The 11,773-nt window shown below is 43.9% G+C and overlaps 1 protein-coding gene across 4 annotated transcripts in view; it reads left to right on the top strand.

The window, feature by feature from the left end:
* Positions 1–11,186: 11,186 nt before the first annotated feature.
* Positions 11,187–11,773, top strand: part of EFCAB7 (EF-hand calcium binding domain 7) — a 40,112-nt gene continuing 39,525 nt past the window's right edge. For all 4 annotated transcript variants that reach the window (XM_066623437.1, XM_066623436.1, XM_066623435.1 and 1 more), the window contains exon 1: positions 11,187–11,275. The gene's annotated coding sequence lies outside the window, so the exon portion shown is untranslated. The remainder of the gene's footprint in view (positions 11,276–11,773) is intronic.

Below are 11,773 nucleotides of genomic sequence, written 5' to 3'. Positions count from 1 at the left end.
TGAAGAGACACTTGGCCAACAGTCTGAGGCAAAGAGGCAAAGAAGGAAGGCCCATAGCCAGGGAGACGGACCAGGGACAGACTGCACTTGCTCCCAGTGTGGAAGGGACTGTCACTCCCGAATCGGCCTTTTCAGCCACACTAGACACTGTTCCAGAACCACCTTTCAGAGCGCGATACCATAGTCTTTCAAGACTGAAGGTTGCCAACAAAAAAAAAGCTTGAGCAAAGGAATGGAGTCATTTGTTTCTGAAAGATGAAGCTACATCAATAGCCTATATACTTATCATTGTATTGGCAACCTTCAGTCTCGAAAGACTATGGTATCGCGCTCTGAAAGGTGGTTCTGGCACAGCGTCTAGTGTGGCTGAAAAGGCCAATCCGGGAGTGACAATCCCTTCCACACCAGGAGCAAGTGCAGTCTGTCCCTGGTCTGTCTCCCTGGCTATGGGCCTTCCTTCTTTGCCTCTTAGCCTCAGACTGTTGGCAAAGTGTCTCTTCAAACTGGGAAAGGCCATGCTGCACAGCCTGCCTCCAAGCGGGCCACTCAGAGGCCAGGGTTTCCCACTTACTTATCATTTATTTATTACTTACTTACTTATTACTTACTTATCATTAACACTCCTGAATAGATCAAAACTATGGCTCTTAATATGCTATTTCTATATTTTCAATTATTCCAGTGTCTGAAAACTAATAGTTCTGTGTGTTCTAAATGTTTTGTATGAATATAGGGTTTGGGCGAGGAAGCCCAAGTTTCCAGAACTAGTCAGTCATTCAGTTTGCAGGTTACGATGAAGTCATATTCAGCTGGCCTGGAGTATAGTTAGGTTACCAATCATAGATGAAGGCCCAATTTCTATATTACTAGTACAACATAGCTGAATATCTGGGTGAAGGAATCATGTGGCCATATCAGCACTGCCAGCCCCGAGGGAGATGCCACAGCTGAAATGGTAACTTCTCACATGATCCTACTTATCATAAGACCCAGTGGTCCAAATAAGAATCAGACCTAAGGAGTTGACTCAACAATATTTTGTATAATCATGAGTGGAGGTATACTGGAGAGCTGTTTGCAGAGGTTTACATGATGGTGGACCAAATGAAGGGAGACAGTCATTTCTGATAACCAAAATAAAATTACCCTCATGGAATGACATCCATTACAAATTTACCGGCACTCTTTGCTCCTCTTCTGAAAATGCCCTAAGATTTAAGAAAAAAAAAATCTCCTAGACCAGTGGTTCCCAAAGTCCTACTCGGCTGTTGGAAACATAATACGTGTTGACAGGGGAGGGGCCTGGGCCTGGGGTGCCCCAACAGTGCCACAGTGATCGCGACACCATGAGGACCCACAGGCTTTTCTCCCCTTACCTGGAGGGTTGCTCTGGCTTTGGGGAGGATCCAGGAGGTCCCCTCTGTGAGCCTCCACGATGCTTGGAATAGTTCCAATCGGAGAGCACTTCCGGTTTTCAAGCAAAAACCAGAAGTGTACTCTGATAGCTGATCACAGTAATTTCAAGCATCATGGAGGCCCATAGAGGGGGCTGCAGGCCTCCCAGACCCTACCCAAGGCTAGCATGATCCTCCAGGTAAGGGGAAAAGCCCCTGAGTGCCCACGGCACTGCTACTTCTGCTGTGCCATCAGGATACTCATTACTGGGTCACTTCCCTTAAGGGAGAATGGCCCACTTCCTGTTCCCCTGGTGGGACATGACCCACCACTTTAGGAACCACTGTCCTAGAGCACCAAAATCGTAGTTAATTTCTAGAAAGAGAGAGAACTGGGCATCAGACCTGCCTGGAAAACCTTTCCAAACGTAAATGGGAAGGATGTAGTACTCAGAAACTTCAGAAAGGACCCCTGCATTTGTCCATTATTACTTCAAATGTTCAAAGTCTTGGCAAAGAAAATTAGTCTTAGAGCTGAATTTTGATCCTGGTCTTGGGGCTGAATTTTGATCCTGGTTGGCCCACCTGGGCCGACGCAAGGCACTGGGGTGGGTGGGAGGGAGGCGTTCCTGGGTGGGGGGAGTGCAGGGGGAGGGCAGGCAGTTGGTGGCCCTGGGGGATGGGTGGGCAGGGCGTGGGAGGTGGGGCTGGGATCCAGAAATTATGTTGGATCCCAAACCCCATTCCTAGGGAGAACGGAGCATTCAGAGGAGACCCATTGGGCTAATGGAGCTTTACCCAGGGGTAAGGGTAAAAGTTTCCCTTTGTCTCTGGCTGAGCCGCCTTGAGCCGCTATCCTGCGATGGATACAGCGCAAGCCTCTTGGCTTGCCTGTTCCAGCGCAGGATAGGATTGTGCCCTTAATTGATCCATTAAATCTGCATGTATTTTACTTAAACAATATTACTAAAGAAAAAAGCATATTTGTTTCAAAATGATACATGCAGAAACTGAAACAGGTATATTTCACTGTGCGTGAGAGAAGGAGGAATGCCTCTTTTAAGACGGCACCTGCTATTGGCAGTTTTTGTAAATCAGTGTATTAAAAAGAATAACAATTGAAACAAATCTGATGCCCTGTTAATTGGAGGTACCTTTTTAGTTGCTCAGAAGGTTTTTAAGGAATTGAAAGCACAATCCTATGCATGACTACTCAGAAGTAAGTCCCCCTATGTTCAATAGAGCCTACTCCCAAGTACGTGTGTATAGAAATGTAGCATAAATATTGCAGCTTGACAGATTAATGGAAGATTCCACATTTGTTCCCTTACCAGCATCAATGCATTTCCAAACAACCCCCAGTCAAGGCAACATTGAAATGCTCTGTCACAAGCTAAGTTCACAAATATAATTCTAGTGCCATTTTTCACTTTTCCTGTTCTTATCCCGCTACGTAATTCTCAAAACTGCTTATATAAGGCACTTCAGGATAACATATACATTCTGAATTTTGCAAATTTTCATTTTTCCTTTCCAAATTTAGCAGGAACAACAGCTTAACTATCTGGACCTATTGTATCCCACTAGGACCGGTAAAAAGGTAATTTTCCCTGTTCATAAATAGCTTTTGTGATTAGTTTAAACACGGAGTGTTTTGAAAACCTAATAAAACCTCAAGCTTTGGATGGAGAGATTTCAAATGCAAACATCCTAAACAGCTCATTCTCAAAGCATACTTAACCCCCCCTTTTTAATTTGCATCTCAGGATGAAAAAACAGCTTTAGGAAGGTACAAATAATTTTAAGCTGGACCACTCACCTTCAAAAATGGTACTCGAACCAAAGAAGCAGATGCAAAATTACAGTCACAGCTGTATTCAGAGCACAACAAGGTGTGTAATGGAACACTAAATTGCTCATTAAATTGCTAATGATTTTTGTTAGTGCCACTACTGTATTTTGTCACCTTTGTTTAAATACAAAAAATATACATAAATTTTTTAACATTGCCAAGTTTCCAATTTTGCTAAGTACTGCTGAGACCTCTAAAGACTATCCTCTATAAAGAAATTACAGTGATGTGCAGACAAAACAGGATGCTCATTTTACTGACCAACGATTTACAAATTGATGCTTCCCTACCCATTTTTGCTTCCTTTAAGTCTACCTGCCTCATGAACCCCTTTGCATTTGTGTTCATCATAGCAACACCCACAATTGGTATTGGAAAGTAATAGACTGGCATATGTGGTGACATGATGGCACTGGAAATTTGTGATGGGGTCTCTACATTTTACAAAAAAAAAAAAAATCAGAGCAATACTACAATTTTATTTTTATTGTGATAACTGTGGGGGAAATTTATTGCAGGGTTGGTATTTTATTGCTTCATTATATTAGATTAGCTGAGAGGTAATTACGTTCATAACATAAAAATGTCTTTAATGTTTTCATTTCAATTTTGCAGTTTACAATATGCAGATTACAGCATTATCATAATCCCATATTGATATACATACAGTGAGATGGCAGCGCATTTGCATCTCCAATTATGGAGCTAATTCTTAATAAATGATTTCACAAAGGTGCTTCACTCGTTTGGCATTTGACAGAGGTGTGTACATAAGTTAAAACACACACACACACACTGCTGACTCTTCAGTTATAGCCAATTGCTTCCTGATGACAAAATCGGAATACTATTATATGTAACCGTTTTTCTCCCAAAGATATCTGAAGTCACTTCTCCATATTCAATAATCCTTTATTGCAGATATCTAACCAATTTACAACAGTTTCAATGAACCTCTGATCATTTATGCATATACTAGAAAATCATTTAATCATGTGAACAGGAACTTACTTTTACCATGGTAAGATTCTCCAATGTCAGAGCTCTCACAACACTGAAAGAAAAAAAAAACAATAAAGCAAGTTTTATCATCTTTCAAGAGCAAATCCTCTACTGGGAAAATCCATTAGCACTGCTTATCGAATCATACATACAGTTATCTTATGCTTTTACACTACAAAAACTAGCCTCATATAAGGCAAATGTATTAATTAGTTACAGCCCAGTCCTATGCATGTCTACTCAGAAGTCAGTCCCATTTGAGTCGAGGGGGCTTACTCCCAGGAAAGTATGGATAGGATTGGACTGTTAGTGAACAATGAAAGCTGTGGCTCCTTTTGAAAATTCAGTTCCCATTCCCCCCAAACCCACCACTCCAGTTATGTAACCTGGGACAAACCAATTCAAATTGGGATACCAATGACACACTATCCAAAACAATTAATAAAAAACATATTTGCTTCCCATAAAATACTAATATTGAATATAATTTCACACACATGCACAATAACTTACCTTCTGCGTGAGTGTTGCAATTATTTTGCCATTCACAGAAATAATGTACCAGGCATTTAAATACCAGTACGTTCAAGGTGAAAGAAGTAGTTCTTCTCATCATTTTAGCTCTTAACATGATTCAGTGCTACTAGACTATGACTTAACTAGGGAACAGATGCTCTATGTCTTTACAGGTCCCCAAACCATAAGAAACTATTTTTTCGCCTTCTTCACTATACTGATTCAAAATGTGCCAAGCTTTCTCTGTAAAATCTGTTCTGCTGAACTGGATGCCCAGCTGTTAACAGCAACACTAGGAATGGAAAGCTGAATATTTATAATACTTTACATTGTACAGCTGTCTTCTAAAGAGCAGTCATCAAAATTTTATTGAATGCAGACTAAATACTCAAAGGAAAGAAAGGTCAACATAAATTAAGACTATTTTTCCCAGGGACAACTCCAACTTTTAAAGTACATCCTTAAATCTTAAACAACAGAGAAAGGCCTTTTTTATACAAAGCAACTAAAAACCTTTAAAATCAGCCAATAAAAGCTTCAGAAGATTATTTTAGATTAAACAAGCTTTGCAGAAGCATTTCATTTCAGAATACAATGGCCAAGACACCATATTGGAAATAAACCATTTTGATTTAGTAACCAAGACTTCAAAGTTGGAAATGCTTCATAAACACTAGATGCTACACGCTGGGGCCAACGGACAAGCATGAACAGTCAGACATTCCAGCAGGGAAGGGCCTGAACTGACCTCAATCAAAACATTTTATTTTGTGATTCTTTAAGGTGAACTGTGGATAGAAAGTTTTAAAATGCCTTTGAAACTCACTGGATTAAGCTAGACCCACTTTTAAAACCATATGTTGAAAAGAGGTCACCCACCCCCAAAAAACAGTTTTGTCTTTTAAAATGGACAAACTACCATGCAAGATTTACATGTCTTTTAATATTAATAAGTCCCCCCACGTTCTTGGCAAGGGATAGTCAACTCCGAAACAGTCTGACAAAATACTTAACGGCATGTTTCTTTTTAAATATAGTGGCCCATATTGCTTAAGGAATGCAGACTCCATTACATCTTCCACCCCAGTGGCAGCAGGGAAACATTTTATACATTAATACACTCACTCTGCAAAGGTGCTCTAGGGGAACATGTATTTGCATGCAACACTAAGGCATGTCATGATGGAAGTTTTTATGATGGACTTCGAAGGAAGCTGGAAGCCAAAGTACAGCTGAATCCGGACTCAAGGTAGTTTTATGATTAGGGTAAATGAAAAACTACATGAAAATTCCATTAAACTATAGCCATCTGAAAAAAAAAAAATCTCAACAAAAAATGTGGCAGAGTGGTCAAGCACCATGCTATTTAAAACCTGTCAGTGACTTTGGATAATAGTAGAGTTACAGCATGTCCAAATTTTCTGCCATTTGCCTGTGGAGACACTGTAAACTCCTAACTACTTGTGCTGTTCAGGTAATCCATTCTAGTTCCAAGAAAGAATTATTGTATCAGGAGAGGAGAATATCTTGTTGCCTACATTCGTCGGTGATCTCAAGGATGACAAAACTGTCCCATAGGTATTTTTCCCCAGTGCCATAATAGTAAGAAAAATCACACATAGGCACCATCACAGATTTCAGGTAGCGGGGAACCCAGCCAAGTGATGGCTACCACTGAAGTGCAAGCAAGATTCAACTGCAAAAGAAGTTACATTTGCGGAGTTTTAGTTGCATTTATTTTATATCATTGCTTTTTGTCTTAGAGCAAGGGTACCCAAACCCCAGCCCGGGGACCACTTGCAGCCCTTGGGGACTCCCATTCCAGCCTGCGGGGAGCCCCCAGTCTCCAATGAGCCTCTAGCCCTCTAGAGACTTGCTGGAGCCCATGCTGGCTCGATGCAACTGCTCTCAGCGTGAGGGCGACTGTTTGCCCTCTCATGTGGGCTGTGGGACAAGGGCTCCCTCCACTGCTTGCTGTTTCATGTCTGTGATGCAGCAGTGGCAGCAAAGGAAAGGCTGGTCATGCTTTGTGCAAGGCCTTGAGCTATTGCAAGACCTTCATTCATTCATATAAGTTCCATCTCTAATATATTCATTTATGTAAATTTATTCAAATTTCAAATGTAAATTAATTCTTTTTTTTTCCTGGCCCCCAACACAGTGTCTGAGAGATGATGTGGCCCTCCTGCCAAAATGTTTGGACACCCCTGTCTTAAAGGATCTCAGTAGGAGGAAATAACTTTTGATTGGCCTTGCTTGTTAGTCAAACAAGATTCAGTGAACCCTTGATTCAATGGACTAATGAAGGAAGGGGTGTCCATTAATGCCAAAAGTCAGTTAAATCCAGGGTGCCCAGACGTCCCCTTTTTCCAGGACATGTCCTTTTTTTAGCCTTGTGTCCTGGAAAAGACTTAAATGTCCTTTTCCCTGTGAGCTGGCCACTGCAGCCAGCACATAGCCTTCTTAGTAATTAATAAATTATATGTAATAATACTATCTGGAAGTTAGTGTGGAATGAGATGGTGTGTCTAGATGTGGGGCTAGGCGATTTGACTCAGCCTGTCCACTGCTCCTGTGGTTGGTTACACTGGCTGCCTATCTATTTCCTGGCCCAATTCAAGGTCCTGGTTTTGACCTTTAAAGTCATATACAACTTGGGACCAGGATCATCTTCTCCCATACAAACTGACCCAGCTTCTAACATCAATAGCGAGGGCCCCACTGGTGCGCCATCTCTGGTGGAGGCCAAAATGATGGCAACAAGGAGCAGGCCTTCTCTGTGGCTTTCAGCGAGATTAAAACTACCCCCTCTCTGTTAGCCTTCTGATGAGGGCTGAAGACTCTCCTCTTCTGCCTGGCCTTCCTTTCTTAATTAATTGCTTTGAGATTTTGATGTCAAATTTTGTTTTAGGGCTCAATCATATACAATTTCCCAGCACCAGTGTAGCCACAATGCAGCCCAAAGGTAAGGGAACAAATATTCCCATACCTTAAGGAGGCCTCTGTGACTGCTGCCCCACCACAAGATGCAGTGCATGCCCCATTGGCACAGCTGCACCAGCACTGGAAAATTGGATAGGACTGGGCCCTTAATTTTTTTAAATTGAACTGTTCTCTATGATATTTACAATTACAGGCACATTTTATAGGAAGGTTACATTCACAAAAATCTGCTCTTATCTCAAAAACTTGTAAATTAAAAATATTTTAAAACCCTATGTACATAGGTAAATGATACAAGTTAGGGAAAAAGTCATATAACACATTGACTAGTGACTTCTGCTTGCCCAAGAAGATGTAGGGGGAGGGAAGCTACAGATGTCTATGGCTGAGAAAGTATGATGAAAGCAAAGGTGCCACATAAGGAAACTGAGAAAGCAGAAAAGGGCAGCTCTGTCAATGCCATCACACGCATGACACAATACTATATCACCATCACTGTGTGGAGAACTTCCACAACACCATCAGTTGTCAACAGGAATACCTTCATGAAGGTACGGAATCATTCCACACATCGGAGTAAATCATGTAGCAAAGCATACTACACATTACAGCTTTACACAAAGCAGTCACTGTGAGGATGCTGTTGCCAGTGACTTCTCTGCAGCAACAACATCATGTTGTAAAACACACTGACAGTGCAATGCTATGCCTGCTTACTCAGAAGCAAGTCTCATTGTGTTATTTGCAGGTAAGTCTGATAAGACTGTAGTGTAAAGATTGTGGGACCAATCTTCTCCAACTTTCTAGCTCCAGTGTAGCCACAATGCAGCCCCATGATAAAGGAACGCATGTTCCCATGCCTTGAGAAGGCCCCAGTGACTCCCCTCCATCACACACCCCACTGGCACATTCCCACTGGCACAACTGCACCAGCACTGGAAAATTGGATAGGACTGGGCCTTCTATCCTCTTCATATGGAAGCATGCAATAAAGTGGAGTTTACTTTTTGAGTAGAAGTGATTAAGTAGCATACTTTTGAGTAAACATGCATAGCATCAAGCTGCAATTGAGATTTCTCAACAGTATTAGAGCTTAATAACTACAGAATGAGTGTACAAGTTATTTCTTATCTGTCTCCTTCTGTTGCACTACTATATTAGGGCCCAATCCTATGGGCCGCAGCACCAGCATTCTGCCAGCACTGCTGGCCCAGGATGTCACTTTTGCAACTTTTGATGCGCCACTGGTGCTGGGCCCAGTGCCCAAAGATCACAGCTGAGAACTCCCAGAGGTAGGATCGACTGCTGGCCAGCGGCAGGGCTTTTTGGGACAGGGAGAGGGTGGGAAGGGGGCAGAACTGAGTGGGGGGAGGAGAGGAGCTGGCGGCGGGGGGGGGGGCAGAAACAGATGCAGGCTCTGCCACCATATCATGACCTTTCTCCCAGGTTGGGAAACCTGACATGGGTCTCCTTGGTTCTGCACCAGCTCAGTAGTAGGTGCAGATCCAAGGAGACTGGGACCACCTGGGTGTTATACAAGGTAAGGGAACATTTGTTCCCCTACCCTGAGGTGACCTGCACTGCTTCCTTACCCGATAGGATATAGTGGTCGCTGTTTTCGTGCCACTATAGCCCTGGGCGCTAGGGAAGCATAGGATTGGGCTGTTAGACTGTATGCATCTCAGGGCAGGGTCCTGGACTTTTGTTTATAATAGACCGTAAGGCATTATATAAACCGTTCATCCTATCTATCAATCAATCAGTCAGCAAGTTGTAGTATGCACACACACATGAGAGAGCATGGCAATCCTAAGTACAGCTAGAGCGGTGATTTTCAACCTTTTTCATCTTATGGCACACTGACAAGGTACTAAAATTGTCAAGGCACATCGGTTTTTGGACAACTGACAAGGCACACTTTGCTGTTGGGTGGGGGCTCATATCCCCAATGGCCCTATTAATAAATGACCCTCCACCAAACTCCCGCAGCACACCTGGGGACCATTCACAGCACACCAGTGTGCCACAGCACAGTGGTTGAAAATGGCTGAGCTAGAGTAAAAACCAGGATGTGCTATAAATTTAAAACCACTACTGAAAAGATGGGCAACACATATATATTCAGGGGGAGGACTCACAAGTGCCAGGAGATCTTCTTAGTGACCCCTCTTCTTTGTCCTCACACTGTAGTAATTTCTAACTGTGGATAATCCTATCCACACTTACTTGGGTGTAAGCCCCACTGACTATAACAAGACTGACTTCTGAGTAGACACGTCTAGGATTGGGCTCTAAGGGCCCATCCGACTTTCCTATCCAACCTTCTAGCACTGATGCAGCCACAATGCAGTCCCAAAATAAGGGAACAAACTTTCCCTTACCTTGAGAAGGCCTCTGTGACTGCCTCTCCACTACAGAATGCAGTGTACACCCCATTGGCACAGCTGCATCAGGACTGGAAAGTTGGACAGGATTGAGCCCTAAGAAAGGTGCCTGTGGAGGGGCTCAACTCTTCCTAAAAAGGCATAGTGTGCTCTTTGGTCCAAAAACCCGATTCCCTGAAAATTCCACAAATGTTGTGTGATTTGGCTATGTTTACTCATTAATAAAAGGAAACACTCTGCATATGCTCAGAAGTACTGTTGACATGACTAAGGGCCCAATAATATCCAATTTTCCAGGTCCGCTGCAACTGTGCTAATGGGGCACGCACTGCATCTTGTAGTGGGGCAGCAGTCAAAGAGGCCTCCTTAAGGTATGGGAACATTTGTTCTCTTACCATGGGGCTGCATTGTAGTTGCACCAGGGTTGGAAAATTGGATAAGATTGGGCCCTAAGGCTGCAATTCTATCTACATTTTCCTCCAAGTAAGTCTCATTGAATATAATGGGACTTACTTTTGAATAGACTTGAATGGGCTCTAAGGCTGCAATCCACACTTTCCTGGAAGTAAGCCCCATTGGATGCAATGGGACTTAATTCTGAGTAGACATGGACTTAGAGCCATAATATTCTAAATTCATAAAGCTCGGCAGGGCTAAATTCTGGCATGATTTCAGAGCCCAATTCTATGCACATCTACTCAGAAGTAAATCTCATTATAGTCAGTGGGGCTTACTCCCAGGAAAGTGTGGAGAGGACTGCAGCCTCAGAGCCCAACCCCATGCATGCCTACTCAGCAGTAAGTTCCATTATGGTCAGTGGGGCTTACTCCCAGGAAAGTGTGGAGAGATTGCAGCCTTAGAGCCCTGGCCTGTGCAGGTCTACTCAGAGGTAAATCCCATGACAGCCAGTGGGGCTTACTCCCAGGAAAGTGTGGCTGGGACTGCAGCCACACGCAACTGGCTGAGCAGGGGGGAGAGCAGCACTGCAGGCGACCGCGGCCCCCTGAAGCCCCACCGCTCGGAGCAGCGCTACGCCCTCCAGCGCCGCCGCCAAGAAGCGCTCGAGCTGCCCCGCCCCTCCTGCAACGCGGAGAAGGAGGGGACTCCCGCTGGTGCGGCGGCGTTACACAGTCACCGCCCTCCGTCCGCCTGCGGGGAAGACGTTCCGTCCCCGGCCCTGAGAGGTGGGTAACTGGGGCTGGAGCAGCCGGTCGGAGCTTCTGGTCTCTTTCACTTTTGCCTTCGCCCCGACAGTTCTGGGCAGAGCTATGGGTGGAAAGGGGGCGCCTTCCAGCCACCGGTTGGGGGGCTCTGATGAAGAGGGAGGTCAGGCAGCACAATCCTCTGTGCATCTACTCGGAAGTAAGCCCTGTTGTGTTCAGTGGGGCTTACTCTCAGGAAAGTGTGGTTAGGATTGCAGCCTTAATGACTGACGTTGGTTGCAACTTCCAGACAAACCTCCAGAACCAAGACGCGTTAGGGACTTGCTGTAGTGCAGGCATAAGCCAACTTCTGCGTAGGGGCTCGATATCTGATCCCTCAGTGGTAAGAACGTGTGTGATTTTGATACATATGTATGAACGTTCCAATTAGGCCATAGAGTTAAGAAAAAAAGATGGGCACCGTACAAAGAGATACATGTCCAGACAGAGAACGACACTCAAAGGAAGCTTCTTCCCTTC

This window comes from Tiliqua scincoides, chromosome 4, assembly GCF_035046505.1.
Source record: "Tiliqua scincoides isolate rTilSci1 chromosome 4, rTilSci1.hap2, whole genome shotgun sequence".
NCBI lineage: Eukaryota > Metazoa > Chordata > Lepidosauria > Squamata > Scincidae > Tiliqua > Tiliqua scincoides.
Note: the sequence above shows the minus strand (reverse complement) of the source record. Positions and strands in the feature narration are given on the sequence as shown.